The following is a 15,600-nucleotide window of genomic DNA, read 5'->3' as shown; positions in this document are numbered from 1 at the left end:
AAAACACAGTGGCCAGGAAATACCAGGAGCCAAAGCCATTTAGCCACACCCCATACACACACACACACACAAGCTGCAGCAAAGACCGCACAATTGTGCTTTCATTAAAACACTAAGGAATCGATCGTTCATGTTTAAAACAACAATTATTACCAATCTGCCTAAACAAGGAACTGTGGGTAGACACAAAATGCTGGAGTAACTCAGCGGGTCAGGCAGCATCTCTGGAGAACATGGATAGGTGACGTTTCACAGAGTGCTGGAGTAACTCAGCGGGTCAGGCAGCATCTCTGGAGAACATGGACAGGTGACGTTTCACAGAGTGCTGGAGTAACTCAGCGGGTCAGGCAGCATCTGTGGAGAACATGGATAGGTGACTATAGACAATAGGTGCAGGAGTAGACCATTTGGCCCTTCGAGCCAGCAGCTCCATTCAATGTGATCATGGCTGATCATTCTCAATCAGTACCCCGTTCCTGCCTTCTCCCCATACCCCCTGACTCCGCTATCCTTAAGAGGTCTATCTAGCTCTCTCTTGAATGCATTCAGAGAATTGGCCTCCACTGCCTTCTGAGGCAGAGAATTGATGTTTCGGGTCGGGACCCTTCTTCTGAATTGATGCTGAAACGTCACCTATCCATGTTCTCCACAGATGCTGCCTGAACCGCTGAGTTACTCCAGCACTCTGTGAAACGTCACCTATCCATGTTCTCCACAGATGCTGCCTGACCCGCTGAGTTGCTCCAGCACTCTGTGTCTTTTATTAGGACCAACGTGTTCCTCATATAAATTCTTCCGTAATATTGTCAAAATAAATATCAGAAATCCCATAAAACTCGGTGGGGATTTGCTAGTCTTGTGACAACATGTTTGTGTTTGAATCCGGAACAAAGAACTGCTGGATATCAAATTAATTCTTCATCAAGTTAATTCAAGACTTTCAGGGAGGGTTGATATATAAACAGGGTGGTTGTCAGAGAGCGACTGATTTAGATTTAGAGATACAGCGCGGAAACAGGCCCTTCGGCCCACCGGCCCACCGGGTCTGCGCTGCCCAGCAATCTCCGCACATTAACACTATCCTACACCCACTAGGGACAATTGTTACATTTACCAAGCCAATTAACCTACAAACCTGCACGTCTTTGGAGTGTGGGAGGAAACCGAAGATCTCGGAGAAAACCCACGCAGGTCACGGGGAGAACGTACAAACTCCGCACAGACAGCACCCGTAGTCAGGATCGAACCTGAGTCTCCGGTGCTGCATTCGCTGTAAGGTGGCAACTCTACCGCTGCGCCACCGTGCCGCCGTGAGAAGGATCGGAGAAGGGTAATTTGAGTGGGAGCAGTCTCTCAGAGTATTAACACTGGAATAAACTTGTTGGACTGAAAGCCTGTTCTCAGGATGCAACTTTGACACTAATGTGTGCAGCAGAGAGCACATTGACTGGTTGCATCACGGCCTGCTTCGGCAGCTTGAATGCCCAGGGGCGGAAAACACTGCAAGAAGTCGTGAACACTGCCCGGTCCATCCCCGGCTTTGACCGCCCCACCATCGAAGGGATTTACCGGAGTCGCTGCCACATCAGAGACCCACACCACCCTGGCCACACTCTCACTGACCCACACCACCCTGACCCACACCACCCTGACCCACACCACCCTGGCCACACTCTCACTGACCCACACACCCTGACCCACACCACCCTGGTCACACTCTCACTGACCCACACCACCCTGGCCACACTCTCACTGACCCACACCACCCTGGCCACACTCTCACTGACCCACAAACCCTGACCCACACCACCCTGGCCACACTCTCACTGACCCACGCCACCCTGGCCACACTCTCACTGACCCACACCACCCTGGCCACACTCTCACTGACCCACACCACCCTGGCCACACACTCACTGACCCACACCACCCTGGCCACACTCTCACTGACCCACACCACCCTGGCCACACTCTCACTGACCCACACCACCCTGACCCACACCACCCTGGCCACACTCTCACTGACCCACACCACCCTGGCCACACTCTCACTGACCCACACCACCCTGGCCACACTCTCACTGACCCACACACCCTGGCCACACACTCACTGACCGACACACCCTGACCCACACCACCCTGGCCACACTCTCACTGACCCACGCCACCCTGGCCACACTCTCACTGACCCACACACCCTGACCCACACCACCCTGGTCACACTCTCACTGACCCACACCACCCTGGCCACACTCTCACTGACCCACACCACCCTGACCCACACCACCCTGGCCACACACTCACTGACCCACACCACCCTGGCCACACTCTCACTGACCCACACCACCCTGGCCCACACCACCCTGGCCACACTCTCACTGACCCACACCACCCTGACCCACACCACCCTGGCCACACTCTCACTGACCCACACCACCCTGGCCACACTCTCACTGACCCACACCACCCTGGCCACACTCTCACTGACCCACACACCCTGGCCACACACTCACTGACCCACACCACCCTGGCCACACTCTCACTGACCCACACCACCCTGGCCACACTCACTGACCCACACCACCCTGGCCACACACTCACTGACCCACACCACCCTGGCCACACTCACTGACCCACACCACCCTGGCCACACTCACTGACCCACACCACCCTGGCCACACTCTCACTGACCCACACACCCTGACCCACACCACCCTGACCCACACACCCTGGCCACTCTCACTGACCCACACCACCCTGGCCACACACTCACTGACCCACACCACCCTGGCCACACACTCACTGACCCACACCACCCTGGCCACACTCTCACTGACCCACACCACCCTGGCCACACTCTCACTGACCCACACCACCCTGGCCACACTCTCACTGACCCACACCACCCTGGCCACACACTCATCTCACCCCTCCCATCGGGAAGGTGGTACAGGAGCCTGAAAACTGTAAGGTCCAGGTTCAGGAACAGCTTCTTCCCAACAGCCATCAGGCTATTAAACACCACAACCTCTAAATAAACTCTGGACTACAATAGGCTAGTATTATTATTATTATTGCACTACCATTGTTTGATTTTTGGGAATGAATGAATGAATGAATGAATGCCTTTATTGCGTTGAAAGCACTGCATACAACAAAATTATTATTGCCACTCCATTGGTGCATAATGTGTGTACGTATGTGTGCGTGTGTGTATGTGTATATATATATATATATATAGGTGTGTGCATGTGTGTGTATGTATGTATATATATTTATATATATGTGTGTGTGTGTGTGTAGTGAGTATGTGTATATATATATATATACGTGTGTGTGTATACGTGTGTGTACTTGTGAGTATGTGTATATACACACACTGACCTTTTTTCTCTCTCATTTATTACATTACTTACAGTGTACTGTTTCCATATGGTGTTGGCTGCAGCAAGTAAGAGGTTCATTGTTTTATCTGGGACACACGACAATAAAACACTCTGGACTCTAATCTATCACGAGGCTTAAACGGCAGAGAAAATAGCACTTTCCTTGAAGGTGGAATCACAAGTAGGTAGGGTGGTCAAAAAGGCACATCGGCCTCCATCAGTCAAAGTATTGGGGCGTCACGGTGGCGCAGCGACAGAGTGCAGGATACTTTTCTAAATCTAGCAGAAGCACATGAAAATATATTGATAGGGGGAGATTTCAATTTTTGTTTAAATCCAGTAATGGATAGATCATCAAGGACAACGACAAGGACAAGAGCAGCGAAGACAACCTTGAATTTAATGGAAAGTTTAAATTTAATAGATGTTTGGAGGAAAAGCCATCCCAAGGAAAGAGATTACTCTTTTTATTCCAATAGACATGATACATATTCTAGAATAGATCTATTTTTGATTTCAGCTCAATTAAGCGGTAGAATAATACAAATAGATTACAAGGCTAGATTGTTATCGGATCACTCACCATTATTAATGAAAATTACGATGCCAGATAAAGAACAGTCAGTGTATAGATGGAGACTCAACTCTTTACTATTGAAAAGACAAGACTTCTGTGATTTTATTCGAGGACAAATTGAATTATATTTGGAGACAAATTTAAATTCAGTGGATGATAAATTTATTGTATGGGATGCAATGAAGGCTTATTTGAGAGGCCAAATTATAAGCTACTCATCTAAGATAAAAAAAGACTATAGGAAGGAATCTGAAAGATTAGAAAAAGAAATCACCGTATTAGAAAAAGACTTACAGAAAACTTCTTCAGATACAAAAAAAACACAACTTGCAAATAAAAAATTTCAATACAATACTTTACATACTCACAGAACAGAAAAACTAATATTACGAACTAACCAAAGATATTATGAATTAGGAGAAAGAGCGCACAAGGTATTGGCATGGCAACTGAAAGAAGAACAAATATCAAGAACAATAAATTCAATTAGAACAGATCAGAACATTATTACTTATAAACCTAGAGAAATCAATGAGGTATTTAAGCAATTCTACACTAATCTGTACCATTCTGAATCTGAAAAGGATGAAATTAAGATAAATAATTTTTTATCCAAGATACAATTACCAACAATCTCTAATGAGGAGCAGATGGGACTAAATGCCTCCTTTACTTTGAGAGAGGTGGAGGAAGTATTATATTCTTTACCAAGTAATAAATCTCCAGGGGAAGATGGTTTTCCGCCTGAGTTCTATAAAAAAATTAAAGATTTGTTGTTACCACTATTTATGGAAGTGATACATCAAGCGGAAAAACTTCTACATTACCAGACTCCTTCTCATTGGCAATTATAACTGTAATTAAAAAAAAAGGGAAAGACCCTTTAAATGCATCTTCTTATAGACCAATATCATTGTTGAATGCAGATTATAAAATAGTTGCTAAACTTTTAGCAAGGAGATTGGCGGAATATTTACCGAAGCTGGTTAAAGAGGACCAAACTGGATTTGTCAAAAAAAGGAAAATATCTGATAATGTAGCAAGATTTATAAGTATTTTACATTTAGCACAGAAAAGATAGGAATTGAGCGTAGCAGTTGCCTTAGATGCTGAAAAGGCGTTTGACAGGTTAGAATGGGATTTTTTATTTAAAGTATTAGAGAAGTACCGATTAGGAAATGGTTTTATTAACTGGGTAAAAGCTCTTTATAAACAACCTAAAGCCAAAGTGGTGACAAATGGCCAATCTTCTCAATCATTTAATTTGGAAAGATCTAGTAGACAGGGATGTCCCTTGTCACCGGCTTTATTTGTATTGGCCATTGAACCTCTGGCAGAGCTAATAAGAGCAGATTTAGATATTAAAGGATTTAAAGTTAATCAGGAAGATCACAACATTACTTTATTTGCTGATGATGTCTTAATTTGTCTTACTAGACCATTGGAATCCTTAAGAAAATTATATTTCAGACTGGAAGAATATGGGAAAGTATCAGGATATAAAATTAATAAAGATAAAACTGAAATAATGCCTCTTGTTGAAGGCAATTATGATCAATGTAAAAGAGAAAGTCAGTTTAAATGGCAAAAAGAAGGCATTAAGTTTTTAGGAGTTAATGTAGATAATAAGTTAAATAATTTGTATAAATTAAATTATAAACCACTAATAAAAAAAATAGATGAGGACCTGAAGAAATGGATGAATCTTCCAATTACATTGATAGGGAGAGTGAATTGTATTAAGATGAATATTTTTCCGAGGATACAGTATTTATTTTCAACACTGCCTATACCTTTGCCAAATAAATTTTTTCAAGAATTGAACAAAACTGTGAGGAATTTCCTTTGGAAAGGTAAAATGCCAAGAGTGTCTCTGGAAAAATTAACATGGAAATTTGAATTAGGTGGATTGCAATTACCAAATTTTAAAAATTACTATCTGGCAGCACAAATGAGTTTTATTTCATCCTTTTATCAAGAGGGTGGAAAAACAGCATGGGTTAAAATTGAAATGGATAAAATAAAAGAATCTTGTCCAGAAGAATTTATATATAAATGGGAAGCGAAGCTATTAGTTAAGGATAAAGAGTCACCTTTGCTAAAACATTTAATTAATACACTGTTGAAAACAGTTAAAGTTAAGGATAAAAGATTTTTCTTAACAGCTAAAACTCCATTAGTAAAAAATGGATTATTGCCGTTTGCTTGGAATAATCAAATACTACAACTCTGGGAACAGAAGGGTATTAAAAATATAGGAGACTGCTATGAAGGGAATATCTTTTTGACATTTTCGCAATTGAGAAATAAATATCAAATTCCAGGGAATAGTATTTTTTTCTATTATCAATTACAATCTTTTTTAAGGGAAAATGTCTATTTCAGATTAAAGGAATCGAATCCTTGATTCAGGGCAAGGGAATGAAAAAAATTATATCATCAATGTATAAACTACTACAGATATCTAGTCCAAAGATAGGAATTCATAGATGGGAAACAGATCTTAATATTATTATTGATGAACCAAGTTGGGAAAGACTGTGTTTAGATAGTATGAAAAATACTATTAATGTGAGATACAGCTTAGTACAGCTTAGTACAGTATAATTTTTTGCAGCAACTATATTTAACCCCGGAAAAATTAAATAAATTTAAACCAAACTCATCTGAAAGTTGTTTTAGATGCAACCAAGACGTGGGCACTTTTATACACTCTACATGGGCATGTCAGAAGGTAATTCCTTTTTGGCAAGACCTAAAAAAGTTTTTAGATCAATTGATGAATAAGATCATACCAATGGATTCAAGGTTGTTTTTGCTAGGAGATACAAAAGGAATAATACCAAAGCTAAGTTTGGATAAACATCAGGAAAGATTTCTCAAAATATCATTAGCAGTAGCAAAAAAATGTGTTGCGGTCACATGGAAAGAACAAAATGAAATAAGATTTGAAAGATGGCACGCAGAAATGCGGAGTTGTATCCCATTAGAAAAAGCAACGTATAATCTGAGAAATGGATATGACTTCTTTTTGAAGGTGTGGAACCCATTCATGGCAAAGCTAGGATTAAGAATAGGAAGTAGTTAAATTCAGGATTGCTTTGATACCTAACAAGAATTTAAAAAGAAATTACTCGGAAGTGACTCCCTCGGGACTCCAGGTTTTTCTTTTTCTTTCTTTCTTCTGCTTTTTCTTTTTCCTTCTTTTGAACTGGGGGGTGGGGGGGTGGGGAGAAAATACAGAACAATACGTGTATAATCGAAGTTATAGGTCAGTGACTATTGTTTACTAAGGAATGTAAAATGTATAACGTATGGGTTCTGTTAAAACTTAAATAAAATATATATTTTTTAAAAATGTGTGTACGTATGTGTGCGTGTGTGTATGTGTATATATATATATATATAGGTGTGTGCATGTGTGTGTATGTATGTATATATATTTATATATATGTGTGTGTGTGTGTAGTGAGTATGTGTGTATATATATATATACATGTGTGTGTGTATACGTGTGTGTACTTGTGAGTATGTGTATATACACACACTGACCTTTTTTCTCTCTCATTTATTACATTACTTACAGTGTACTGTTTCCATATTGTGTTGGCTGCAGCAAGTAAGAAGTTCATTGTTCTATCTGGGACACACGACAATAAAACACTCTGGACTCTAATCTATCACGAGGCTTAAACGGCAGAGAAAATAGCACTTTCCTTGAAGGTGGAATCACAAGTAGGTAGGGTGGTCAAAAAGGCACATCGGCCTCCATCAGTCAAAGTATTGGGGCGGCACGGTGGCGCAGCGACAGAGTTGCCGCCTTATAGCGAATGCAGCGCCGGAGACCCGGGTTCCATCCCGACTACGGGCGCTGTCTGTACGGAGTTTGTACGTTCTCCCCTGCGTGGGTTTTCTCCGTGATCTTCGGTTTCCTCCCACACTCCAAAGACGTGCAGGTTTGTAGGTTAATTGGCTTGGTATAAATGTAAATTGTCCCTGGTGTGTGTAGGATAGTGTTAGTGTGCGGGGATCGCTGGTCGGTGCGGACTCGGTGGGCCGAAGGGCCTGTTTCTGCATTGCATCTCTAAACGAACCTAAACTAAGTCCGAAGAAAGGTCTCGACCTGAAACGTCGCCCATTCCTTCTCTCAAGAGATGCTGCCTGTCCCGCTGAGTTACTCCAGCATTTTGTGTGTATATTGGGTACAGAAGTTGGGAGGTCACGTTGCAGTTGTACAAGATGTTGATGAGGCCGCATTTAGAGTATTGTGTTCAGTTTTGGGCACTATGTTACAGGAAAGGAGTTTGTCAAGCTGGAAAGGGCGCAGAGAAGATTTACGAGGATGTTGTCAGGACTCGAGGGGCCTGAGCTACAGGGAGAGGTTGAGCAGGATAGGACTTTATTCCTTGGAGCACAGGAAGATGAGGGGTCATCTTATAGAGGTGTACAACATCATGAGAGGAATAGATTGGGTAGATGCACAGAGTCTCTTGCCCAAAGTAGGGGAATCAAGGACCAGAGGACATAGGTTCAAGGTGAGGGGAAGGAAGACAAGAACCCAAGATGGAACTTTTGTTTCCCCACAGAGGGTGGTGGGTGCATGGAACGAGCTGCCGGAGGAGGTAGATGAGGCTGGGACTATCGCAACATATAGGAAACATTGGTACATTGCGAGGACAGGTTTAAAGGTATATAGGCCAAACACAGGCAGGTGGGACTAGTGTAGATGGGGCATGTTGGTGGGTGTGGGCAAGTTGAGCCGAAGGGCCTGCTTCTACACTGCATCTCTAAACTAAACATCATCGGTTGAGGGGAGACATGATAGAAATATATAAAATTGTGCCATGAATAGTGTGTGAATAGTTAGGATCTGTTCCCCCCCCCCCACCCACATAGTTAAGGTTGCCAACTATCTCACTCCCAAATAAGGGACAAAAGGTGACCTCACACAGCCAGCGGCCACGTGCTCCCGCTCCACCAATGGCAGCCGCCTGGGCCTCTGGCCCTACAGCGTCCGGCCCTACAGCGTCCGGGCCTACAGCGTCCTGGCCTACAGCGCCCCCCGGGCCTAATACGGGACAAGGGGGGTCCCATACGGGACAAACCAATTTAGCCCAAAATATGGGACAGTTGGCAACCCTACCCATAGTAGACATCTCAAATACTAGGTGATGGCATAGCTGTATCATGAAAGGGGCAAAGTTGCACCTGTCCAACTGGTTCTTAAACGATGGGATAGTCCCAGCCTCAACTACCTCCTCTGGCAACTCGTTCCATACACCCACCACCCTCTGTGTGAAAATGTTACCGCTCGGACTCCCATTAAATCTTTCCCCTTCACCTTGAACCTATATCCTCTGGTCCTCGATTCCCCTACTCTGGGTAAGAGACTCAGTGCATCTACCCGATCTATTCCTCTCGTGATTTTGTACACCACTATAAGATCACCCCGCATCCTCCTGCGCTCCATGGAATAGAAACCCAGCCTGCTCAACCTCTCACTGTAGCTCACACCTTCTAGTCCTGGCAACGTCCTCGGAAATCTGTTTCTGAACCCTTTCCAGCTTGACACACCAGGTATAAATCATCTTTCAGGGACAACGGAACCACACGTCACTTTGAGGACCTTGCCCTGCTGCTGTGCCAGTGTTGTGATATTTGCTGGGTTCATCGGGCCAGAACATTGTCCCAGAGCCTTGGGAAATCTTCCAAACAGCGAGGAAACAGAACCAGTGGAGGTGTCTTTTGATTTAGTTCATTCCCCACAGTCACTATTTCCAATATAACTGAGTAGGAAACAACTGCAGATACTGGAATCACTGGAATTTAGAAGGACGAGAGGGGATCTTTTAATAAAATATTCCTTTAGTCAGAGAGTTGTGAATCTGTGGAATTCTCTGCCTCAGAAGGCAGTGGAGGCCAATTCTCTGGATGCATTCAAGAGAGAGCTGGATAGAGCTCTTCAGGATAGCGGAGTCAGGGGGTATGGGGAGAAGGCAGGAACGGGGTACTGATTGAGGATGATCAGCCATGATCACATTGAATGGAGGTGCTGGCTCGAAGGGCCGAATGGCCTCCTCCTGCACCTGTTGTCTATTGATTATTTGTCCCACACCAGGGAACTTGACAGTGTTAAAGCAGCAAAGTGGATAGCAAGAGATCATTCATTATAAATAAAAGTAAAGACAAGGATACATTGTCATCAGTTTTCTGTGTGTTCTTAACTGTTATTGTTGACTGGTCTGCTGGGAGCAGTGCTAGTTGTGCAGTCTCACAGCAGCGGGAAGGAAGGACCTCCTATATCTCTCCTTCACGCACTTGTGATGAAGGAGTCTGTCAGTGACAGTGTCCTGCATGGGGTGGGAGTCGTTGTCCAGCAGCGATGTTAGCTTTGCCATCATCCTCCTCTCTCCCATCACCTGCACTGAGTCGAGGGGGCAACCCAGGACAGAGCTGGCCTTCCTGACCAGCTTGTCGAGTCTCTTCCCCTCCGACGCTGAGATGCTGCTGCTCCAGCAGACCACTCCGTAGAAGATGGCGTATGGTTATAGAAACATATACAATTCTTAAGGGATTGGACAGGTTAGATGCTGGAAAAATGTTCCCAATGTTGGGGGAGTCCAGAACCAGGGGTCACACAGTTTAAAAATAAGGGGTAGGCCATTTAGGACTGAGATGAGGAAAAACTTTTTCACCCAGAGAGTTGTGAATCTGTGGAATTCTCTGCCTCAGAAGGCAGTGGAGGCCGATTCACTGGATGTTTTCAAGAGAGAGTTAGATTTAGCTCTGAGTGCAAACGGAATCAAAGGATATGGGGAGAAAGCAGGAACGGGCTACTGATTGTGGATGATCAGCCATGATCACATTGAATGGTGGTGCATACAGGCTCGAAGGGCCGAATGGCCTCCTCCTGCACTTGTTTTCTATGTTTCTAATCATGAGCATAAAGTGCTGGAGGAACTCAAGTGTTGGGGGAGTCCTGAACCAGGGGCCACAGTTTAAGAATAAGGGGTAGGTCAGGCAGCATCTTAGAGATTAGAGGAGGTAGATCGCCCGGCGTGGGGGTGCTGAGATTCCCCCCGATGCAGGAGCTTGATCGCCCCGAAGCAAGGGCCCGAACGCCGGCTACGGGAATCAAGATCGTCCCGTCAACAGAAGGTACGAGGCCCCCGACTGTTGGAGGACAAAGAAGGGAAGAGATTGAACTGTTTTCCACCTTCCATCACAGTGAGGAATGTGGAGGAGTCACTGTGGTGGATGTTGATGTTAAAGTGTATTTTGTGTGTCCTGTTGCTTTTCATTGTTATGACTGTACGGCAAATGAAGTTCCTCGTGTGTTGCAAAACATACTTGGCTAATAAAGTGTGATAGAAACATAGACAATAGGTGCAGGAGGAGGCCATTCGGCCCTTCGAGCCTGCACCGCCATTCAATATGATCATGGCTGATCATCCAGCTCAGTATCCCGTACCTGCCTTCTCTCCATACCCCCTGATCCCTTTAGCCACAAGGGCCACATCTAACTCCCTCTTAAATATAGCCAATGAACTGGCCTCAACTACCTTCTGTGGCAGAGAATTCCACAGATTCACCAATCTCTGTGTGAAAAAAACCGTTCTCATCTCGGTCCTAAAAGACTTCCCCCTTATCCTTAAACTGTGACCCCTTGTTCTGGACTTCCCCAACATCGGGAACAATCTTCCTGCATCTAGCCTGTCCAACCCCTTAAGAATTTTGTAAGTTTCTATACGATCCCCCCTCAATCTTCTAAATTCCAGCGAGTACTAGCCGAGTCTATCCAGTCTTTCTTCATATGAAAGTCCTGCCATCCCAGGAATCAATCTGGTGAACCTTCTCTGTACTCCCTCTGTGGCAAGAATGTCTTTCCTCAGATTAGGGGCAAGAATGTCCCTTGTCCCTTATGATGATACAGCATGAAAACAGGCCTTTCGGCCCACCGAGTTTAAGAACTTGCATAACCTGAAGAGGGGGCGAGACTGATTCTTGGCCAGCAGCATCATCAAGGACCAGTCTCACCCCGGCCACTCCCTCTTCTCCCCTCTCCCATCAGGCAAGAGGTACAGAAGTGTGAAAACGCACACCTCCAGATTCAGGGACAGTTTCTTCCCGGCTGTTTTCAGGCAACTGAACCGTCCTCTCACCAACTAGAGAGTGGTCCTGACCTCCCATCTATCTCATTCTTGCTATTGAGGGCGATCAGCGTAGGTTTACTAGGTTAATTCCCAGAATGGCGGGACTGTCATATGTTGAAAGACTGGAGCGACTAGGCTTGTATACACTGGAATTTAGAAGGATGAGAGGGGATCTTATCGAAATGTATAAGTTTATTAAGGGGTTGGACACGTTAGAGGCAGGAAACATGTTCCCAATGTTGGGGGAGTCCAGAACAAGGGGCCACAGTTTAAGAATAAGGGGTAGGCCATTTAGAACTGAGATGAGGAAAAACTTTTTCAGTCAAAGAGTTGTGAATCTGTGGAATTCTCTGCCTCAAAAGGCAGTGGAGGCCAATTCTCTGATGGCGCAGTCCAGTCCAGTCGCCGTCGTGGTAGCTCTGCGGGAACTGTGCGTTTTAAACTGGTATGTTTACTTTAAAATTATCCCTAAGTGCTCTAGCGTGTGCTAGCACTTAGCATTAACCAATGTACGACCGGGAAACGCTCGTAAAATTAAACTCGAGCGTTACCGGAGCACTATTAAACAGTATACTACTCACCGATATACCGATAGAGATCATCAAAGGAGCGCACCGCGGCAGCAGCAGTGGGAGCGCAGGTCTGTGGGAAAGTCGGAAAAAACACCGAGGGAAGCGAGGGGGGATTGGGAACAGGCTGAGAACCCAAGCCTTACGTCCACCTCTGCCCAGCATACTTCTGGCCAACGTCCAGTCCCTGGAGAACAAGCTGGATGACCTGAGGGCAAGGATCAGATTCCAGAGGAACATAAAGAACTGTAACATCCTTTGTCTGACTGAAACATGGCTGACCCCGCTGGTGCCTGACCAGGTGATCTGCCCATCTGAGTCCTTCACTGTTTTCCGGGCGGACAGAACGGAAGAATCCTGGAAATCCAAGGGCGGAGGAGTCTGCTTCTTGACCAATAATAACTGGTGTAATCCTGGGAATATTAAGACACTTTCTCGTTCCTGCTCGCCGGACCTGGAACATCTAACTATCCTATGCCGACCATTCTACCTACCCCGGGAGTTCAGCTCGGTGATCATCACAGCCGTCTATATCCCACCGCATGCGGACACCGACGTGGCACTGTCCACCCTACACGATGTGTTGTGTCAACACCAAAACAAGAACCCTGATGCGGCAGTGATGGTGGCTGGAGACTTCAATAGGGGAAATCTCAAAAAGGTCATGCCCAACTTCTACCAACACATCACGTGTGTCACCAGGGGGGAAAGAACTTTGGACCACTGCTACACGCCGTTCAGGAAAGGCTACAAGGCCGTTTCTCTCCCTCCTTTTGGGAAATCTGACCACGCTGCCATTTTCCTGCTGCCGGAGTACAAACAACGGATAGTACGGGAAGCGACAGTGACGAGGGATGTAAAGCGGTGGGCTGACCATTCAGAGGCCATGCTGCAGGATGCACTGAGCGAAGTCGACTGGAACATGTTCCAAGCAAGTTCCAGAGACGTCAATGAGTTTGCGGAAGCGGTTACGGACTTCATTGCAACAATAGCCGATACCATCATCCCCAAGGTAAGGGTCAGTATCTTCCCTAACCAAAAACCCTGGGTGGACAGGTCTATTCGCGTGGCCTTGAATGCTCGCACCGCTGCTTACAACTCCGGTCTGGCATCCGGCAACATGGACCACTACAAGGGAGAGTCCTACCGACTGCGAAGGGCAGTGAAGGATGCGAAAAGGAGGTACCGGGACAAGATGGAGTCACAGATGGAGCAGCAGGACACCAGGCGCCTTTGGCAGGGGCTACGGACTATAACTAGCTACAGGTCCAGCACCCCCTCAACCGGAAGTGCCGGCTCCTCCTTAGCTGATGACCTGAACTCTTTTTATGCACGGTTTGAGACGGGTAACACCACCAGCTCGCCGTCTACAAACAGCACTGAAGGGGCGCTGGCTAGCGAGGCTGGAGGGGGATCCACTGCCGGGGATGTGCACACATTCTCGGTGTCCGAGCATGAGGTGAGGTGGGCTCTGACGCGTGTGAACACGAGGAAAGCTGGAGGCCCAGATGGTATATCTGGGCGAGTACTAAAGTCTTGTGCTACTCAGCTTGCTCCAGTGCTCACCACAATATTCAACCTCTCCTTGGCAAAGTCCGTGGTCCCTGCATGCTTCAAAAGATCCATCATTGTACCGGTGCCAAAGAATGCCTCTCCAGCGTGTTTAAATGACTACCGACCGGTGGCCCTCACCTCGGTTGTCATGAAATGCTTTGAGAGGCTAGTCAAGAAACACATCTGCGCCCTCCTTCCTCGCAACATGGACCCACTACAGTTCGCATACCGTCCGAACAGGTCCACGGATGATGCGGTCTCCCAGGTTCTACACACTGCTCTCTCTCATCTGGACAGCCAGGGGGGCTATGTGAGGATGCTGTTCATTGACTTTAGTTCAGCATTCAACACAATAGTCCCCAGCAGACTGGTTGAGAAGCTGCTGGAACTGGGGCTTAGCACCCCTCTGTGTGCCTGGGTCCTGGACTTTCTCACTGCCAGGCCCCAAGTGGTCAGGATGGGGGAACACACATCTTAGCTCCCTCACCCTGAACATAGGATCCCCCCAGGGCTGCGTCCTTAGCCCCCTACTGTACTCCCTGTACACACATGACTGTGGGGCCAGGTTCAGCTCAAACTCCATCATCAAGTTTGCTGATGACACTGTGGTGGTGGGCCGGATCTCCAACAACGATGAGAAGGCCTACCGGGAGGAGGTGGCTGATCTGGCACTCTGGTGTCAGGACAATAGCCTCCTCTTGAATGTTACTAAAACAAAGGAGCTGATTGTGGACTTCAGAAGGGCTAAACATCCAAGGACATACACGCCACTGGAGATAAATGGGTCTATTGTGGATAGGGTGAGCAGTTTTAAATACTTGGGAGTCCGCATCACAGAGGATCTGACGTGGGCAACGCACATTGCCGCACTGGTGGGTAAGGCTAAGCAGCGCCTTTACCACCTTAGACAACTGAGGAAATTCAGAGTGTCTCTGAGGATCCTTCATTGCTTCTACTCTGGGGCTGTAGAGAGCATCCTGTCCGGCAACATTACAGTCTGGTTTGGGAACAGCTCTGCCCAGGACAGGATGGCCCTGCAGAGAGTAGTGCGTTCGGCAGAGTGCACCATGGGAACTACACTCGTCCCCCTGCAGGACCTATACATCAGGAGGTGCAGATCCAGAGCAAGCAAGATCATGAGGGACCCCTGCCACCCCAGTAACGGACTGTTCCAGATGCTACGGTCAGGCAAACGCCTCCGCTGTCACGCTGTGAAAACGGAGAGGATGAGACGGAGCTTCTTCCCACAGGCCATCAGGACTGTCAACTTTTATAACCCCAGAGACTAAATTTTTGTCGACACTAATAGTAACTTATTAACTTTATTTATATGCTGTAACTGTAATTCTTTTTGTGCACAA

The 15,600-nt window shown here is 46.2% G+C and overlaps 1 protein-coding gene across 1 annotated transcript in view; it reads right to left on the bottom strand.

The window, feature by feature from the left end:
- The window catches only part of elp6 (elongator acetyltransferase complex subunit 6), a 34,009-nt gene that overhangs the window by 14,573 nt on the left and 3,836 nt on the right, over positions 1–15,600 (bottom strand). The gene's annotated exons all lie outside the window — the stretch shown is intronic.

Source organism: Rhinoraja longicauda, chromosome 4, assembly GCF_053455715.1.
Source record: "Rhinoraja longicauda isolate Sanriku21f chromosome 4, sRhiLon1.1, whole genome shotgun sequence".
In the NCBI taxonomy this organism is placed as follows: domain Eukaryota; kingdom Metazoa; phylum Chordata; class Chondrichthyes; order Rajiformes; family Arhynchobatidae; genus Rhinoraja; species Rhinoraja longicauda.
This window is presented reverse-complemented; position numbering and strand designations above follow the sequence as displayed.